At 42.3% G+C, this 21,603-nt stretch overlaps 1 long non-coding RNA gene across 1 annotated transcript in view; it reads right to left on the reverse strand.

The window, feature by feature from the left end:
• Window positions 1-7,533: 7,533 nt before the first annotated feature.
• Window positions 7,534-21,603, reverse strand: part of LOC147017489 (uncharacterized) — a 154,508-nt gene continuing 140,438 nt past the window's right edge. The window contains exon 4 of the long non-coding RNA XR_015049527.1: window positions 7,534-8,536. This is a non-coding gene — a long non-coding RNA (uncharacterized LOC147017489). The remainder of the gene's footprint in view (window positions 8,537-21,603) is intronic.

Raw genomic sequence — 21,603 nt, forward strand, 5'->3', positions numbered from 1 at the left:
GTCATTCTCGGTGTAAATTTGTGCCATCTTTCATCTTTGCTTTAGGTGGGTAGCATGGCGATGTGCGATGACGTGCCATTGATTTTGCTCCAGTTGAACTTGTCTGATGATGCAAAGGACTACTGTAGTCTTCACAAAGACAAGTATTCCCTTGTAAATTGGGTTATGGAGGTCCCTGCTGGATTAGAAATAGAGGTGCACAGTGTTGGTTTGGCAATATTATAATATGATGGTAACGGATAATGTATCACAAATGTTTCTGCTGAATCTTTTTCATCATTGGATTTCCTTAGTATTCTCAACACATGAGTGTCCTCTTCATCAGGCTGCAAAGGGCATGTTGCTTTGTTGGAATTTCTACTTTATGTCTAAGTATGTGCCAGTGCAAGAGTGACCTTCCTTGAAGGTTCTCAGCACACTGGAGCATTTGATAGTATTGTCATTAGACCTTAATGCTGTATTCTGAAGATGAAATAATCCTCAGTGGAATAAGCATGACATGCACTCACCTGTCTAAAATAAATAACAAAGGACACCATAGAATCGAAAATGTTTTTCTAACTTTGTGGAAAATCACCTTGAATCAGGTGGAGGTTCTACACTTTCTACAATACATTTATAGAGACTATTAGTACCTGATGTGTAGCTGTTTAATGTGTAAAGGCCATTCTGCAGGGCATACGGAGTAGAGGAATTGGTTCTCATTCATTATGGCTCGACCGAAGCGTGCATTTCGAGGCCATCCTGTTTCTGCTTGTTCTTACTGAACAGTTCATTCTGAGCAATGTATGACATGAAGGGCATTTTAAAAGTTCTCAACCTCATGTGCTAAACATGTTTTAGGTTTTCCAAGGATCAAATGCGTTTAAAATATATTTTGTTATTGGAGTAGTAATGGATGGCTGATGGTTCATACAATGGTACAATGTTAAACTGCAGGCATTTCTGGAGTTTAAAATTGGTTTCTTCCTCTTAGATCACCTTGTAATTTTATTTATTTATTTCATTGCAGTAACACAGAGCCGGTTGGACTTCTATACACAGGTGTAAGTTTCAGATGATTTACTCAACACTAGCAAGGGCATGTGAGAGGAGATTATAACACAGGAATACGATTTGTGATCGTTTCATTTCAATGAGGGAAATTGAATGAAAGCATTAACGAAAGATGTTTTTTTTGTGTGTATATAGTTACAACATGTAGTGTGAGTACAGTGAATTGATCAGGATGCAACAGGACAAAAGTAACAGTTGAGAGAAGGGGGAAACATGTACAGCAGAGTTCAAGGCCAAGATAAGGGCAGGCGGACAATCAATGGATGTGCGGATGAAAGAGGGACAGCTGGAGAGGATGCATGGGGTGGACAAGATGGATGCAGAAGGAAACTCTCAGGAGGACAAACTGGAAATTTGGAAGGAGGAGGGATTGGGGTGGGGGGGTGTTAACGAGGGTAGACAGATCATAAATTTCCTGGTTTTTGATTGGAGACAATCTAAGATAGTGTTGAAAAGCTGTCTTGAAGACCTAGAGGGAAGAATGAGATTGAAAAGAGGTGGAAGTTGGTTTTGTTGTAGAATTTTGTAGTTAACCAACTCGATGTAAATCCTGTTACTCAATCTGTTTGAAACAATTAATTCACTGTCCACAACGGGAAGTACATTTAATCAGATAATTTTTATTAACATGGTACCATGGAGTCCAAACCACTGAGATGGTACACATCTACAATGATTTGCACTAAGCTAAGATTACATTTCCTGGCATTTATATGCTTTTGTGGGAGTGGAGGGGGGCTGATAAGCATTAGGCAAAAGAACTCCAACTGCAATACGTGTCTACTAGATCAAAAGTGAATGACATCATGGCAAAAGTTGGTGTTATCAACCAGGTCACTTTGTTCCATAGCAAGACATTCCTTTTATCAACATTTTGGTCAAAATACTCTTGGGGTAAAGGGAAGCATAACTGACAGCCAATTTGACTTATAGCATAAAAATTGAATTTATAAAACACCAGCAACCATTACAAATTGAGAGTACATTAATATAATTATTTTCTTCCACAATTGCCCCCTTTTTCCTTATCAGGAAAATTTGAATAATTATATTACACATGATCACCATATCCTGTTCTTGGAAGAGAAAAGATATCCGTTACACACGTTCAATCAACAATGGCAGCGAGTGCTCATATCAGAAGAATGCTGGATAACGACCATTTCAATAGTGTCCTAGCCGGGTTAGTGAGTGTGTTTTCTTTTAATTCATGGCCTGTTCATCATCATGTGTCACAAATCGAAAAGACATGCTACCTGAAGTCAGAAGATAAGCAGGCCAGGGTGTAGATAGAGCAACACCCAACGGGAAACACAGTCGAGGCACTCCTTGAGCTGCAGAGAAGGTATATCTTGGCAGGTACGAGCTTGGGCCCGACACTGGGTTGAAGGAGATGAAAAGGACTTGAGAGGTGACCCAGAGATCCAGCCCCAGCAGAGTTTGGGGCCTTGTAGCAGCAGTTTGTGCAATCAGGTTTGATTCACCAAGCGAGCTGTGCATGTTGGAGGCAGCCGCGATGGCTGCACGAGCCCCACCCGCACCATTGAACACATATTGCAGATGACTCGCCATGTGGACCTTCAGGGCCTTCGTCGTGCATTGAAGCAACCACGGCAAGTTCACGATGTATTTGCAGAGCAACAATTTGTGAGTGTGGTTGAGGACATTCCTCCAGGCTGGCCTGGCCTGCCTGGCACCATGCAATGGCAACGTTAAGACTTTGCCTTGTTGTGGTTTGACTTGTCCAACCTTCTCTTCAGTGGGTTTTTTTTCATTTTTTCTCTCTAACATGCTCATCTTATCTCTTCAGGAAGGGGGTAGTTTCATGATCACGTGTTGAATACCCAATCACCCAAATCTGGGTTCCCCCATCATCCAATCTTTCGGTGGAAGTTCAACCAAAGCTTCATTAGACGAAATTGTACACTACATAGTTCAACTTCTCTCAACACTCCGAAACAAACAAAATTAAGGTTAAGCATCGATTAAACATGCCAATCCATAAACGTCATGGGCTCATGTATTTCAACAAGACTGACAAAGGTTCTTACAGAAGCATTCAACTTGCATTATATGTTATATCAATATTTTGTCCCTTTCCTTATTATTTTTTTTTCGCACCTAAACGACATGCTAAAATATACAAAAATCTCAGTCATATGTACACTTAAAAACATTCATCTCATTTGCTATTTTCCATGTAGAAAGGCAACAGTCTTTATCAGGGTTCCAATTTGTAATCAATAATTCTTTTCACCAAAAATATTCCATCATCTGTGCAATAATTATGAAAGTTAGAGCTACTTCTTTCAAGTCGATTTTGCACAGTTACCATTTTAACATTCATATCTGCTAAGCAATTCACAGTTTCATTCACAAGTAGTTCCAGAGCAACTGCCATTATTTATTTATTTATTTCCAGCTAACTTAGCACTTCCGTACTGATGAAAGAAGGTCAAGTCAGTGTTACAAATACCTCAACTTACTTAAGTAAACGTACAAGAAGTACCACCTAATCAAAATCATGCACCTGTCTCATTAATGAGAAGACAGATAACACAGGTAATATTTAAATTGGCTTGTTGCATCATTGCACTCTTTTCAATAATATAATTCTTATATTCTGACCGATTTAACAGACATTTCACATGGTCATGTCTTCATACTCCGCATAATTCTTGTTTATCGTTTGTTTGTCTTTCTACAAATTGTAGAGGCATTTTACTCAAATTACAGTCAGGTCAGTACCAGATCCTAATCAGTGAGAGCAATACAGTTACAATACATGGTACAATTCCTAATTCCATTTAATTGATATCATAATTGCTGTTGGTCTAGCCACTCTTCCAGTCATTTTGCATTATGGTTATGTAAATACCATGCTGTTTTCCCTCATAACTTGATTTTGCCTTGCAGTTAACTTATGATTCCTAATATGTAATGTTGACCAATCTGTCGATCAATTTAATTACGCAGACCCTCCTCCAATATTATGTAAGTACCTCAACTTAATATATTATCTTGATTCAATTCTCAGTAACTTTTCCCTATCATCAATTAACAGATCAACAAGGTCCATATGTACAGTGATTGACAATATATTAATCAATAAATACAAGTTAATAATAACCTTACTGTGATGTAACCAATCATTACTCTGTCACTTGAAGACCCCAATACATTTAAGTTAGGATTACGAGACTTATATGATGAAAGGTTTCTTAATTTGTAATCTCAAAACAAAAGTTTATATTAATTATAACTAAAAGAAACATGATGGTTCGTTCTCAATGAGTTCCTTTTTTTTAAATGAGCTTAGTCTGAAAGTAATTAACACAGTTGCCATACACAACCTCCACGAGTTACCAACTGTTTCCCATGTTTACATGTAGACATTACCACACGTGTCACTTGTTGGTCCTTTTGACCATAAGAGTATCCCCATCACGACCATACAGGTCAAAGCACACTGGTGTGGCTAGGTTATTATAATTCACAAAATAGATTCCCAAAATAATTCAAAGCTAGGTTGCACATTCTTACATTAATTCACAGGAGTAATTAAACAAGAGTAGCACGGCTATCATTGTCGTCACAGGATGATTCTTTTGGAAGTCTTTCTCAGGCTCTCAGCTCTGCAAACCCCCCATGGTGAGAGTTCCACTGTCATTGTTGTCGGTATGGCATCATTCGAGTTGCCCAGCTGCAGACGACACTTTGGCTGCAGAGCGTTCATTTGGGATCAAAAGCTTGACAACATGGTTCCAAAATTTCTCCAAACAGTTTAAACAATACCAAATGCTAACGTCGTTTAATTAACCTGATGAGCATCCATTTCTTTCATGGTCAATGGAGCTGAAATATCTTGGAAAAATAATGTTTAACCAACCTCTCTCATCACTATTCAGAATTCCATCAACATTTTAAATCTCTGACATTGTCCATCTTATCCATTTCTCTTATCAAAATAAATAAATACAGTTTAAACCTCCGTTTTTAAACAGGTGTACAAAAATTGTGCAAATCATTTGTCAAAGTTGAGTCATCAGGCGAATAGCATTTAACTCCCAGCTGGTAAAGCTCCACCAGTACCTCTGCAGCCTCATGCTAAAGAGAGCTGTACTCTCCCTCTGTCTGCTCCCTGATGACTACCAAGTCCAAGTTGGGGTGATGTGTTGCACTGCCAAGCAGAGACTTACAGCGAACCACATTCGCAAAAAGTCCATCTGACGCCGCGGTTCCATCTCATACGAATTCAACTCCCCTTTGACCTCCATCGGAGCATTCAGTTTTCCTTTTGTAGCGACTCGGTTGGCTCGCATGTCTTGCAATAGTTTCTCCAGTTTGTTTGGTGTTACTGTGCCCTGCACCTCACTCAGCTGGTGCTTCTCAAACTCCACCTTTGAGTACATTCCTTCCAATCTCGCTTAAACAGCTTTATGGTCTATCATTGTGACAATAAATAAAATTGTCCAATTAAATCTAATGAATTTACCCTGAGAGATAGAGGCCCATATAAAGACAACAGACATGTTTTTCTGTCCGCTTCCCATACAGAAAGCTCGACCTTGGCAGGCAAAGTTTTGGAATGTTGTTTAAGAAGCACCGGACAGCCAGTCTGTACACTAGCAGCCAGTCTGTACACTGTGCACCAGGTTAGAAGATCAATCATTCTAAGAGGTAACATGATTTCATTCATATATGCAATGAATTTTGCCAACTGTTTTTTTTGCCTGCCTGAATTTTTTTTGCCTGCCTGATTGGTTTTGCCTGCCTGCGGTCAAAATTGGTCCTTACCAAATTTTGTCTGCCTGAATCGATCAAAGGGTTACACTGGGTTGTTTGCCATTGCCTTCCCAGCGGTAGTTTTGGCAGGAATTTGTCTTTAACATTCATAAACCAATGTCATTTATTAACTTTAACATTCACAGACTAATGAAGACAGCACGCCTAGTTTAATGTCCATCCGAGGGATCATGCATCATCTGTGAATCGCCCAATGTGCTAAACATCATCAAATCACTTTAAAATCATTCCAAATCACATTTCTACATTTTGATCACATTTTAAGTACGAATCAAATCGAATTTTGGAAAAATTTCTCTACCTTCATTGCCAACGGCATGTGCATTTCGACACAATAGCCCCCCCGCCCCCCCGCCCCCCTTTGAATCTGCATATGAATTGAATGGAGGGTTCAGTACCCATAAATCTCTACCAGCAGTGTGAACAGCTGCTTTCACTCAGCTTGCCGGGCTGAGTAATTATAAATCCTCATAATGCCGGCGATAGCGAGCCTCTATAGCTAAGCTGAGATTCAAACACAGTCTCAGTGGAGAGTGTTGACCCGTACAGGGAGAGATCTCGCGACCTTCGCGTTATCAGCACCAAGTCAAAATGGCCACAAGCCAAAGTGGCCTCGAGACTTAACATGTTACCCCAAGACTATCATGCATGCATCATCATTTTTAATTATTATTATTATTATTATTATTATAACAGGTATTCAAATGATACTCCGAGGAGACCATCCATTTATTATGTATGTAACGTACAGTGTTCAAAGCCAAAATAGCATACAAAGTTATCAAACAGTGAGAAAGCCCATTCAGGGAGATACGTGACTGGTTTTTATCAGCACCAAACCACGAACAGCCAGGCTGCTCTCACTCCCTGCCTGAAGTTTCTTTAATTGTTACAATATCATTTCTAACAAGACATTCATGTATGACATCATACAGTAATCTTCAGTTCCTTATTGAGCTCACAATCGCTTCCAATTCAGATTTTCACCAAGATTGAATTCACACACACACCTCTCGATCCGGTCCCAAAACACTCTCAATGACATCTGCCCCGCACAATGAATCAACAACGCATGAAGAGTCAGTCGTCATCGTTTTCCTCTGGATTCGGTGTGTGCACCTCACCATATCCAGAGTCTTCACAATCTATGGTGATGACCAATCTCTATCTCCATTTTCCATACTCATGCATTCCCATAAGCTTCACAGTTCACAATACACAATAGAGCACATTTTATTCCAGGGAAATCCACTGGACCCACACACGCTCCACCTCAACACTCACTCAGCACCACATGCAGATCAATAAAAATCAGTGTGCATACGAATCAGATGTGAATACAAATATACAAGAGTTCCAGGTTGGAACACTCAACTTGCGTTCTTAACACAAAACTCAACCTTTCCAATCACATTGCATTCACAAATCCGTCCAAAGAGGTAACTCCTTACGAATCCGTAACACCTCCACACAATACAATGCAACAATTTCACAGCAAGCAAACTTCCAGTGAGTACAATGAACAAACCAGAATCTAAACACGTAACTCAACAAACATTCATCCAACAGCATTCCCCATCTTTCAAACCATTACCAGGTCATAAATACCATATAGTATGCACTTAATAACCTCAATCCACAAAACAATCACACTACACAGCGAGCTGGGTCTCGAACCCCTCGCGGAGGTGGTATTCCAACCCCCCTCCCTTTGGCCAGAGGGGATTGGCCTTTCCCCAATGCCACTGCTGTACCCAGTACAGCAGAGTGAGCAGAGTACCAAACTCACTCAAGGTACGGCGAAGACCCGAGCTTCCCGTCAAGAGATCCATTGATCTCTGTTCAGCCCCGACGGCTGAAGTGGTCTGTGACTGCAGGATCCTCCCAGGCCTCCAATAAGAATTATGTGACATGTACTTTCCTTTGTTCGAAGTACGTTACCCGTTAAGAACAGCCCCACCATCAGGGATGGCATCTCATTGGCATTCGCCATCCCTCCGGACCATGGACTTACTCCAGGGATTTAGTACATTCGAGTCACGGCACCAAATTGTTGTAGAATTTTGTAGTTAACTGACTCGATGTAAATCCTGTCCCTCAATCTGTTTGAAACAATTAATTCACTGTCCACAATGGGAAGTACATTTGATCAGATAATTTTTATTAACATGGTACCATGGAGTCCAAACCACTGAGATGGTACACATCCACAATGATTTGCACTAAGCTAAGATTACATTTCCTGGCATTTATATGCTTTTGTGGGAGTGGAGGGGGCTGATAAGCATGAGGCAAAATAACTCCAACTGCAATACGTGTCCACTCGGTGAAAAGCGAATGACATAATTACGGCAAAAGTTGGTGTTATCAACCAGGTCACTTTGTTCCATCGCAAGACATTCCTTTTATCAACATTTAGGTCAAAAGACTCTTGGGTAATCTGATCAGTGCAAAAGCATAACTGACAGCCAATTCGACTTATAGCATCAAAATTACATTTATAAAGCGCCACCCACCATTATAAATTGAGAGTACATTAATATAATTATTTTCTTCCACAGTTCCATAGGTGTCAAAAAAAGAGAAATGAATGAGTGGAGGTGAGCAGTGATCTTGGATTTTGGTAGTTTCACCAGAAGGGGGTTGATGGTGGCCTCTGTGTGTCCTGCAGAACCTTGGGGGGGGGGGGAGAGACAAAGCATGGAAAGAGCAGAGATAAAGATAGTTTTCAAACTCATCGTGGAGTCAACTAGAATATTATTGTTAGGTATGTTATGTGGACCATATATGATAGGAGGGAACAAGGTAAAATAGCATGTGAAGCCACTGCGACATTTATCCATGACTCGGTATCTTTGTGATGACTGACTGCTCAACATTCCTCACTCATTACCCTCTCCAAAGGAAAACGATATTTGGGTCCATTTGTCTGTTTGCTGCTTGTTTGATTGCTTGTCCACACAGAACTTTAGTGTTTTTCTCCGCAACTGCTTGTCGGATTAAGACGAAATTTTCAACATTGGAACAAATACTCATGTGGAATGTTTTAATAATAATTGACGTTGTAGGTCACGTGGTGTAGCAGCCATGTTGGAAAAACCCAAAAACTTTGGACCTCTGCACTCTGAAACCACACCAAGGAAAAAAATGGAAACTTGGCACACGGCAAGTACTCCTCATGGAGAATGAGTATAATTTTTATGATGTCATAATTGCATATGTAGAACGCTACTTCTGAGCAGTGCAAAAAATTTTGAGGGTCATCTTAGGATAAAATGGTCCACAGAAAAAAAATTGATGATGTCACTGGTAGCCATATTGTTTAAAAGAAAAAAAACCTTCAAAAATCTTCTTCTCTGAAGGGGCTAAACAGATTGAGGTGAAACTTTACATGTTTGGTCGCCTATCCATGAAGAACAAAATGTTCACATATATGATGTCATAGGTCACATGGTTTGGCAGACATATTGGATTTACCAAAAAACCTACAAAAAAATCTTCTTCTCCAGAACGGCTGGACATATTGATGGGGAACTTCACACAAATGTCCCCCAAGCCATGGGTTTACACCTTGTTAGGAATAATTCATAGGTCACCTGGTTTGGCAGCCATAATGGATTGAAGAAAAATATTAAATAATGTTTTCTCAGGAACCACTTAATCAATCGATGTGAAACTTCACATTTACAATGTTGTAGTGATGGGGAATACATGTTTTAAATTTCAACTTGATCGGATACATGGTCTGGCAGCCAGAATAATTTAATTTTTTGGTCTGGGTTCTTTTTTTGTTTTTTTGAACAAGGCTCATTTGGCTGTGCCTGGATGGGTTTGAAGGTGGAGGAGAAGCAGATGAAATGTGAATCCTATCCAGGTTCTTTCTGATGACTTCATCTTTGCTTTTTGCTTGTTTGGGTTCCTTCTGATGAGTCCAATGCAGGATTGTACCGATTTGGTCTTTCATTTGATTTGAGTCGAATTTACTTTTGGTTTGCGGGCGCCAGCAGTGACCACTATTTTCGTTGTGTCTGTGTGTCTGTGTGCCTGTGTGTCTGTCTGTCTGTCTGTTTGTGACTATCTGCAGAGCAAAGCTCCATGACACTTGATGCATTCTTGATGAAACTTAGACACAAGCTAGATATCATGGTCTAGTTGTGTCTTTTTGTATGAGGGGCGTCCCACGCCCCTTGTGGGCGAAGCCACGCCCACTTGAACTTTTTATTTATTTTTTCTTTTTTCTCGATTTTTTTTCTCGCAATTTCATTTCCTCAAAGCTGTGCGTAATGTCCATAAGTACAACATATAAAAAAATCCGATTTGATGTGGTCAATTTTGACGGAAGAGATAGGTTTTTACGGTAGGGCTTCCTCAAAAGCTTCCACTAACTCAATTGTACCTATCGTGGCATTGTTCAATAATGCTCCCGGCTTGTAATCTCATTCCAAATTAATTTGAATCATAATTTTAAAAACGTCATGGGTCAGGGTCAGGTGTCCATTCGAAGCGGGGTTGCATCAAAGTGGGATGTCTTGGTACCCGGTCATTACTACCAGCAGTTATAAAGTGGCAGTTCTAATTGTGTCCCTTATTAATTACATACCACACCAGTACACAAACACCACACAAAACAAGTCGTGGTGAGAGTCTGCAATCTCTGATTGCTCTTTTTGTTGTTTTTAAGATAAAGAACTTCAACCAGGCCATGAAATTTCAGTCCAATTTGCACATGGAAGTGTTAAACAAATCTTATACTCAGGTAGGTACATGAGGCACAGACATGCAGAGCATGCAGGAAGGGAGACATCACTCGAAGTAAGTTGCCCAAAGCCTGTTCCTATAATCCTTTCCTGAGTCACTCTCATTACAATTATTGGAGCTGCACTATTTTCCCTTTGCTCATTTTTGATCTGTTGAACACGCAATTGCAGAGAGACTTCTTTAAAATATTTGTCAGATCAACTGGAGTGTGGTTATTAAGCAGCTCACATCTGCCATCCATGAGTGAATCGAGAATTGTGGGAAAAAGATAATACATTCCACAGAAGCCTCGATGCGTGATGGTACAAGTTGAAATCAATGTCAATGCAAACGGCGCTTTGTAACATTAATACACTGATTACGATTCATAATCACCTGTCAAACAAAAAGGCATTTCACTGTCAATATTTTCTCTGATCACATTCATGACACGGACAAAGTGCTCAGTGTGCCTGATCCGCAGACTACAAATTCCTTTGCTGAGATTTATCGAAGACTGTATATGGCAAAAGACTCTGAGCTCGAGCCCAGTTAATTTTATTACGACCATTTCAAGGCTCTTCAATTATTCCACCTTGTGGGGTCAGCTGGGGGAGACCTAACGTTTGCAAAATCACTGCAAAAGGAGTTACTTAGTCAGAATTCATTGCTATTTCAGAAATGTGTCTTTTGCCATGATCAATGAGACTCCTCAACAGGACCAGGTAGCTCCATCAGGTCATCAAATTGAAATGGGTTTCAAACTAGCTTTGCATTCAATTCAGGAAGAACATCCATCTGTCCGCAAATACTTGAAGCTTCTTCTCTGATGCTACAAATACGATTTCGATGAAACTTTACCACAACGTTCATAACATAGTATGTACCAAAGCTTTTTCATGGCATTAAAAAAAAAAATCGGTCCCGAAGGGGGTCTATAGGGGTTGCCCCCATAGTCAGGTATTGTCAGCCCCCCATGCCCCCCATAATAGGTATTTGCTTTCTTCTCAGAAATTTCACATGCAATTATGATGAAACTTGACCACAACCTTCATCACCCATGATGTACCAAAGTTTGTTCATGGTATAAAAAACCAGGGTCTGAGGGAGTTTACGAGGGTGGGGGAACCCCCCCCCCCTTAAGAGGTATTTGCTTTCTTCTCGGAAACGACAGAGAATTCCGATGAAACTTGACTACAATCTTCATCACCCATGATGCACGAAACTTTGTTCGTGACATTAGAAAAATCAGGGTGTAAGGGGGGTTCCCCCCCAAAATAGATATTTGCTTTCTCCTCAAAAGCGACACACACAATTCCTATGAAACTTCACCAAAACCTTCACCACCCGTGATGTACCAAAGATTGTTCACACCATTAAAAAATTGGGGTCAAAGACGTTCTGGGGGGGGGGGTAAGGAGGTGTCCCAGTCCCCCCAAAATATGTATATGCTTTCTTCTCTGAAACCACACACCCAATTTCGATGAAACTTGACCTCAACCTTTATCACCCGTAATATACCAAAGTTTGTTCACAGCATTAAAAAAATATCCATCAGCATTTACTTTCTTCTCCATTACATATTTTGGGGGGCAACCGTGCCTAGCAGTGGTTCCCTGGTTATCTTATCCAGCCACTAGCAGGTGGGTGGCCAGGGGTATTGCCCCTATCGTTTGTCAAATATAATAGTGAGGGAAATATACAGCAATTAAAATTCTGTAATCTATTTTCATTATAAGCAAAGGGCAGTCTTGTAAGATGCAAGTATTCGAATATGATTTGTCACCATAAATCAAAGAATCACAAATCTATAAAAGAGACTAATATATGAAAATAACTGAAATTATTTTGTCTGTCAGGTATCACAAGGAAATACCATGTGTACCACCAATTGGGAACCTTTGGTCTAAGCAGTGGCGGTGTTAGGGCCATGCAACCCTTGCAATTGCAAAGCACCCCGGGGCAACAAGGGCTCCCATGCGACCCATTGTGGTTCACAGTCTTTCAAGATGGAGTCCCCGAGGGTGGTGGTGGTGTTGGTGGTAGTGGGTTTCACTTTGTTGACAAAACACATCAACTTGTGAGTGGTATTAAACGTGTTCATAGGTCCAGCAAGCATAAATATATGACATATCTTCCTTTTCTCAACATCAAAAGTCACACATGTACCGTCGGACCCCACTATTCGTGGGGCGTACGTTTCTGAAAAATGCTGTGAATGTCGGGATCCATGAATGTCGAGGCAATGTTTTGAAAAAATATAATTAGGGTACCAAGCCTACAAGGCTGGATAACCTATTGTTTTCTTTCTGTTTATTATTATTACTAGCAAAAACCCCATCACAGACGGATTCCGTTCATTCAACCATCCTCACCAGCTCACCCATACTCGAGGGACATGGACTGGACAGGGCGTGCTTGCCCCCTCCTACTCATCCCCCGCCCCTGCCGCATTCCCCCCCGCCTCCCACCCCCCGCCTTCAATTTGCTTACCCCCGCCCAAAAATTTAATTACCCAGCCCTGCCACTGCCTCTTCACTCCCCGTCCCCCGTCTCTTGATTCCCCGCCCCACTTGCCCCTGGGCCTCCGCCCCTATCCACCCCCTCACACTCAACCCCGCCTAATTCACCCCAGACCCCGCCCACTCAACTTCTTCACACAACCCCCACCCCATTTCCCCCCATCTCCCGCTTTCAATTTGCTTACCCCCGCCCAAAAATTTGCTTACCTTGCCCCCGCCTCTTCACTCCCTGCCCCCGTCTCTTCATCCCCTGCCCCCGCCTCTTCACTCCTCACCCCCGTCTCTTCATCCCCCACCCCCGCCTCTTCACTCTCTGCCTCCGTCTCTTCATCCCCCACCCCCGCTTCTTCACTCCTCACCCCCGTCTCTTCATCCCCCACCCCCACCTCTTCACTCTCTGCCTCCGTTTCTTCATCCCCGCCCCCTCCTCTTCACTCCTCGCCCCCGTCTCAACGAAAAGTGTTTATTCTGCTTCAGAGTTGAAGGTTGACTCTTGCCACTATGTGCTATGCACTCTTACAGGTATGAAGTTTCTTTCAGTCCAGGTCACAGTACCGAGAAAAACGTGACCCGACCGTTCGGAGGAGCACAAAATTGGTCCTTCAGTATTAATATATAGAAGATACAATGTTTCTTGTTACATTTTTGTGTGAAATTCACATTCTGAGGTAGTCAGCATGTGCAGAAGAGGGTTTTACATTGCAGACGCTATTTTCGAGGAGTGGAATTACACCTCTCAGCGGTAACGGTCTGTCGACGACAGACGTAATGACGTCAGCGAATGACCGATGATGTCATGATGTCCTGACGCCTCTCAGCGGTGACGTCACACGTCGCCATGTAAACGAATGTAAAACGAAAAGTGTTTATTCTGCTTCAGAGTTGAAGTTTGACTATTGCCACTATGTGCGATGCACTCTTACAGGTACGAAGTTTCTTTCAGTCCAGGTCACAGTACCGAGAAAAACGTGACGCGACCGCTAGGAAGAGCACAAAATTGGTCCTTCAGTATTAATATGTAGATTCTTCCGCCGGCAATTTTCGGGGGTTTTTTTTTATTTAAAATTCATTTTCTCGGCAACCGTTCGTCCAATCGACACAGAATTTTCACGATCGTATGTATCATTTTTCGAAGAATACTTCGGTGATAATTATGATGTCATAGATCACGTGGTACGGGCACCATCTTTGAAAAACCGAAAAACTTTGGACCTCTGTATCTCCAAAATTGAAACAAAGGAAAAAATGAAAACTTGGCACATGGCAAGAACTCGCTATGGTGAAGTGCGATTTTTCATGGTCATCTGTGAAGTGGTATCCCAGTGAAAATTTGACATGGAGGACACAGCCATATTGTTTTGAATAAATAAATAAATAAATCTTCTCCAGAACAGCTGGACAGATTGAGGCGAAACTTTACATACACGTTCCCCATGACATCCTTTTACAAGTTTGTTAATTTCTAATTGATAGGTCACATGGTTTGGTGACCATATTGAATTTACCTGAAAACCTGCAAAAATCTTCTCCAGAAAAACTGGTCAGATCGAGGGGAAACTTCAGTAACATTCTCCAAGAATAGCAGATATACGTTTGTTAATGAATAATTGCTCGGTCACATGGTTTGGCAGCCATATTGTATTTAAGAATAATATTAAATAATGTTTTCTCTGGGACCACATATCCTATTGAAGCAAAGCTTTGCAACTGTCATCTAATGCCATGCTGCATATAGGGTAAAAATTATGACATCACAATTAATGTGGTTTGGTGGCCATCTTGGATAGAAAAATACATCTTATCCAATTTACACAAAAATTAACAAGCATGATTCCCTGCCTCATTAAAGGCAGAATATAAGCGAATGATTTCATAGGTCATGTGATTCATCATCCATATTGGATTGAAAATTAAAAAAATTAAAAAGTCTTCTCTGAATCGGTTGAACAGATCGAGGCAAAACTTTACAGGTGTAACCACCTATCTATGATGAACAAAAAGTTCTCAGCTCCTTTTGACATAGGTCACATGGTTTGGCAACCATGTTGGATTAAAGTAAAATATTAAATAATGTCTTCTCTGGAACTGCTGTATTAATCATTGTGAAAATTCAAAATTATGATCCAGCAGACATGCGGAAAATAGGTTTTACATTTTATCTTGCTCAGCCACAATTGCTGGCAGCCAGAATTATTTAATTATTTGAAACTGAGAACTTCAAGAATTTATTATTATTATTATTATTATTATTATTATTATTATTATTATTATTATTATGCACAAGGCTCACTTGGCTGTGCCTGCATACGTTTGAGGGTATAGGAGTAGCAATTCAATTGATACTAATGATGGCCCCAGGAAAAATGGTCAACTGTGTGCATAATAAATAGATGGAACGTGGCCTGTTCCTTGGTCCATAATTTGTGAATCCCGTGTCATAGAGAAATGTGTGGGACCTCATTAGACTCAGGGTAATCCTGCTTTGCCCTCTGCCCCATTTTTTTTATTATTGTCAACATTTATTATTTTGTGTTCAGGTTATTTAAACACCAATTCAATTGATACTGACTGTATTCAGGTAAAAGTGCTAACTGCCGAAGTAATTAATAGATTGAATGTGGCATGTTAATTGGTCCATAACTCATTAATCCCGCATATAAGAGAGATGTGTGGGGGGCTTCGTATTACTCAGGGGAGTTCCAGTTTACCCTGTGGACCCATGGTGACATTTCCCACACATTTATTACTTTGTGTTCAGGTAATTGAAAAAACAATTCAATTGATACCGCCGATGTCCCCGAGGAAAAAGAGCTAACTGCATACGTAACAATTAGATTGAACACTTCATGTTACTTAGTCCGTAACTCATCAATCTCATGTTGTATGAGAGCAGGGTTGTATCAAATCCGGACATCTTGGTACCCGGTCATCACTGTCAGCAGTTATAAAGTGGCAATTCTAGTTTTTTTGTTTTGTTTTTACTTGGTCTCGGCTTGTGAAAGAGTGATTACACAGAACAAATCAGGACACAACACTAGCCGGGAGGCGACAATGGTTCGCGGGCATTAATGAACAATGCCACGATAAGTACAATTGAGTTCGTGGAAGCTTTTGAGGAAGCCCTACCGTAAAAACTTATCGCTAACGTCAAAATTGACCAAATGAAATCGGATTTTTATATGTTGTACTGATGGACATTATGCACAGCTTCTAGGAAATGAAATTGCGAGAAAAAAATGAAAACAAAAATATTCAAGTGGGCGTGGCTCCACCCACAAGGGGCGTGGGATGCCCCTCATATAAAAAGACACAACCAGACCATGATATCTAGCTTGTGTCCAAGTTTCATCAAGATCGCATCAAACGTCACAAACAGACAAACAAACAAAGACAGACAGACACACAGACACACAGACACAACGAAAATAGTGGTCACTGCTGGTGCCCGTGAACCAATAACAAAAGGAATAACAGGAGAAAGGGGAAACACCAACAGCAGGGCGGAGGGAGAAGGTAGTTGGAGATGGACAAACAAGGGATGCAGATAACGATGAGGGGTAAAGGAGAACACAAAGGGTGGACAATATGGATACATAAGCAAAATTGTGTTTGACCAGTTTGTGATGTGGTCAAGGTCTGAGGAGAGGGAAGAGGCTGCTGCTTGTCTGTCAGAAGGATGATAAATGTCACGGCAGAGAGTGGAGTCATCAGCAAAGAGATAAAGAGGATTTTTCAGAGAGTCAGTGAGATCACTGCTAAAGATTAGGAATAATATTGGGCTTAGAACACTGTGTTGGGGTACTCCAGCCTTGACAGGGAGAGAAGAAAGGGTTCCGTTGAGAGCCACACATTGTCTATGAGAGTGAAGGAAGTCAGTAATCCAAGAGTGGAGTTGCCCTTGGATTCCAGAAGCAGACAGTTTGGAGAGCAAGGCAGGATGCCTGGCTGTATCAAAAGCTCGAGATACTGTATGTTTGGAGAGACGGCCGTGATCTCATGTCTGATGTTGAGGATCTCCACCATTGTTTTGCGAGTAGAAGCAGCATGTCCAAGGTAGAGTGACCAAGTCTGAATCCAAATTGATGATCTGAAATGAGGCTGTTGTAGAAAAGGAATTATTTTATGTCGACTGTGATGATGGATTCCATGACCTTGCTGATGATTGGAAGTACAATAAGCTAATTGGGCTGTAGTTCAGGGGATCCATTTTTGCACCTTTTTTTATGTAAGGCTGTGATGTTGGCCGATTTCATATTTCCCAGGTGGATATCGGAGACCCGTACTTAAGTGTAAAAAAAAAAATGCAAATACACGAAGCACAAACGTCGAGGCAGGTCACACTTTATGACCCGCGAATGCACAGTGTCCGCGAATAGAGAATCCGTGAATAGAGGGGTACGACAGTATGTGACTTGAGGTGCATATGGTTGGGATTATGCATTGAACAACACACACCAACAACAACAACAACAACCAACCAATTATTAGAAATAAACTCCTCTCCAATTTTTTATAAACAGGAATGAGCAGGGTCCACCTCAGGCAATGTGTCGCTTGTCATCCACAAACTTTATCAAGCCAAGAGAACCAGCTGGTGCATGCGTCCGTTTTTATAGACCACTAGTGACCCACCTCCGATCATGTGTGGAAACATGGAACCCCTTTTGGTGTTGAAACATGGAATCCCTGTCGTGTCCATCTTGTTTACCCTGTGTATACTGCCCCCATCCGTCCCCCTTCCACAGATCGTCGCCTGTCTCTGTTCCACACTGTTTTTTTCCTTCCCTTTCCCGCTCCTCTTGTCTCCTGCTTACCTTGTTCTCCATTATACGTGTTAGCTCTCATTCGAGCCTCGACATTGCAGACAAAAAAAAGAAACAAAGAAGGCCATGTCATCATCATTGGGTTACTGCTCCTTCCTGTGTTGTAAATGTCGTGATCTAGTGTTCTAATGATGTGTGTGGGTGGTAAAGCCTGTATTCACTTTTGCCCTTTGCTCAAACCAGTGGCATACTGAGGGTGTCTGGCATCCAGGGGCAAAACATAACTTTGTGCCCCCCTCCCCCAAGGTGCTTAAGGAAGTGATACAAGTGGAAAGAAAGATAGTAGGTCATGGGCTACTACAGTTGTCCTTGCATCCCCTGCCCCCCATAAACCTCTGACACTGTTTCTCTGATGCACTAGAGGCCTAGAGTATCCTGAACATGAAATCAAATGTTAACGTTGCATAAGTTGGGATGAACTCTTGTCATCTTGGCTCAATATTTAGAGGTACCCTCAAAACGCTACTATGTTTGATTCTCGTCACACTCCATTTCCATCTTTCATACTTTGGTAATATGTGGGGTCATTACAGCAGAAATACATACGAACGAAGTACCAAATGAAAGTTCAGCTTCTTTTGGTTCTTCTAAAATCAATATTATCATGTTTCATAACTATTTCATATGAGGTCTTGGACTATATTTGCCCGCATCCTGCATACATATCCGGTGCATCACAAAAATGATAACATTTCTGCATTTACTTTTATTTGAACTGCATATGTGAGAATTCATTCATCCAAGTCATATATTGAAATAAACTGACCTAAAACTCTGACCTAAAATCGCATCTCTGACCTAAAACTTTTTAAAACCCCAGTTTGCTATGAATGTTCACTTTCCATCAACCATTCTTTTTTTTCCAATTTCAGTGCCAACTCACCCCTCTCACCCCTCACTCTCAAAGCAACCATCACACTCTTCTCCCTCAAAGCCTCCCTCTCACCTCTCTCAAAAACTCCCTGCTCATCTTTCTCCGACCATTCACCACCCTCACTCATCCTTCTCAAAGTTGCCCCCTCCCATCCACAAAGCTGCCTCCTTCCACTACCCTCTCACCTCCAACTCTTCACTCCACCTCCTCAAATCCTCAACTGCCTTCTTCCCCCTCTCTTGTACCCCCTCTCCCCCAGCACCTTTTCTCCTCCTCATCCGGCCCCTCCCCTAGCTATTCTGCAATCCCCCACACTCCTTAAACAACCCTCCTTACCTCCCCCCTCGTCCCTTGTCCTACCCTCCCCCTACCCTCCCACCCCCTGCACCCAAAGCCTCCTCCCCTCCATTTTCATTCACAGTGTGGAGCTCAAATATCCGGGGCCTTCGCTCAAACCTTTCAAATCTTTCCATACAGGTTGCCACTGACAAACCAGACATAATTTGCCTAACAGAAACTTTCCTCCCCCAAGACGTGTCTGACTCCCAAGAATCTCTCCCCGGTAACTCACTCCTCCGGTATGACAGACCTGAGCCTCGTCCTAGTGGAGGTGTTACTCTCTTCATCAAAGATTCTATTCCTCACTCTCCATGCACTGCTCTCACTCCCCCACACCCCCAGGAATACCTCTGGCTATGGCTTCCCCTCCACTCCCACCTCATGTTTATATGTGTGCTGTACCGTCCACCAAACAGTGATGACTCCATCTACACCTCACTATCCGAAAACATGGACCAACTTCAATCTTCTCCTCCAAACTCTCTCTTCCTCATATGTGGTGACTTCAATTGTCATCATGCCAGTTGGCTCGGTGTGGGTACCTCTCTCACCTGTCATGGCACTTCAGCAAAAGCTTTCTGCGACTCATTGGGACTGACTCAATCGGTCAACTTCCCGAGCCGGATCCCAACCAATGGTACTCCATCTCTTCTGGATCTGAAATTGACAAATTTCCCTGACAATATCTGCTGCTCTTCCTCCGCTCCAATCAGTTCTTCTGAACACGTCCTTGTCAAAGTGGACATCTCTCTGGCTATTATCAGAGAACCACCTCACCGCCATCGACTCTGGCATGTCACTCAAGCCGACTGGCAGGGTCTCCAAGCAGCCATCAAACCTTTGACTGGTCTCCTCTCGCTACTTTCTCCAACATTTACTCTTCCTGGGAATTCTTTCAAAGAAACTTGCTCTCCCTCATGCACAGATTTATCCCCTCTCGTCTTCAGTTGTCCGACCCTTCCTCCCATCCTTGGTTCACTGAAGCTTGTGGCGAGGCAGTTGTCCTGAAACAACTTGCCTTTGCCTCATGGAAAGCAAACCCAACTGAGGGCAATCTCAGTTCCTTCCATAAAGCTTGGAACAAGTGTGTATCTACCCTCAGGAGAGCCAGAAAATAACATCTTTCTAATGTCAAGTCTGAACTCTCAAACCTCTCTCCCTCCTCAAAATCCTGGTGGCGTCTAATCAAATCTGTTTCTGGTGTATGTTCCCCCTCCATCCCCTCCCTTACCTCAAATGGTCGCACTGCTGCTCCCGCACGTGAAAAGGCTGAACGCCTAAACTCGGTGTTTGCAGATAAATCTTGTGTCCAAAACCCATCACTTTCTCCACCCACCTTACCCAGTCACACCCAACTGTCCCTGGACTCTGTGTCCTTTTCTCCTGACAAGGTGGAGAGCTTGCTGTCAAACCTCAACTCAGATTCTGCAAGCAGTCCAGACGGCATCAGCCCACGTGTCCTCAAAGCCTGCTCTTCTGCTCTTGCTCACCCTCTCTCTGTTCTATTCACCCTCTCATTTGCTCAAGGTCATCTGCCATCTGCTTGTAAATTAGGAAACATCACTGCCCTGCATAAAAAGGTACAAAAACAGATCTCTGCAAATACAGACCAATCAGCCTTCTCCCAATCATCAGCAAGGTTATGGAATCCATCATCGCTTCAGACATTTAATACTTTCTCTTCTCCAATGGCTTGATTTCCAATCATCAATTTGGTTTCAGACCAGGTCAATCTACCCTGGAAATGCTGCTTCTGCTCTCCCAACAATGTATGGAAGTCCTCAATGACAGACATGAAATCAGAGCCATATCACTGGACATATCATGTGCTTTTGACACAGTCTGGCACCCTGCCCTGCTCACCAAACTCTCTTCCTATGCTATCCAAGGCCATCTCCACTGATGACTCGCAGGCTTCCTCTCCTGTCGCAGTCACCGTGTGTCCCTAAATGGAGTTCTTTCATCCCCTCTTCCTGTCCAGGCTGGAGTTCCTCAAGGTAGTGTTCTGGGCCCTGTTCTTTTTCTGGTTTTCATCAATGATCTCTCAGACTCTCTGGAAAATCCTCTATATCTCTTGGCTGATGACTCCACCCTCTGCCGTACTATCGGTCATCCCTCAGACCAGCAAGCAGCAGCTTCTTCGCTCACTGCAGATCTGGGTAAAATCACAAACTGGTCAAACACGTGGAACATGTCTTTCAAGCTTCTGGGTCTCACTATCTGCCATGACCTTTCCTGGGAAAGCCACATTTCAAACCTCACCTCCAAAGCCAGTCGCCGACTGGGAATCCTCCATCGTGCAAAGTCCTTCCTCGGCCCACCTGAGCTCCTGACCACTTACAAAGCTTTCTTCCACAGTCTGATGGAGTGCTGCTCTCCCCTCTGGGCTGGTGCTCCTGCCTCCCACCTTTATCGGCTTCACGCTGTAGAAACCAGGGCATTTCGG

Source organism: Eptatretus burgeri, chromosome 11, assembly GCF_056783735.1.
Source record: "Eptatretus burgeri isolate ZD-2024b chromosome 11, Ebu_testis_v1, whole genome shotgun sequence".
In the NCBI taxonomy this organism is placed as follows: domain Eukaryota; kingdom Metazoa; phylum Chordata; class Myxini; order Myxiniformes; family Myxinidae; genus Eptatretus; species Eptatretus burgeri.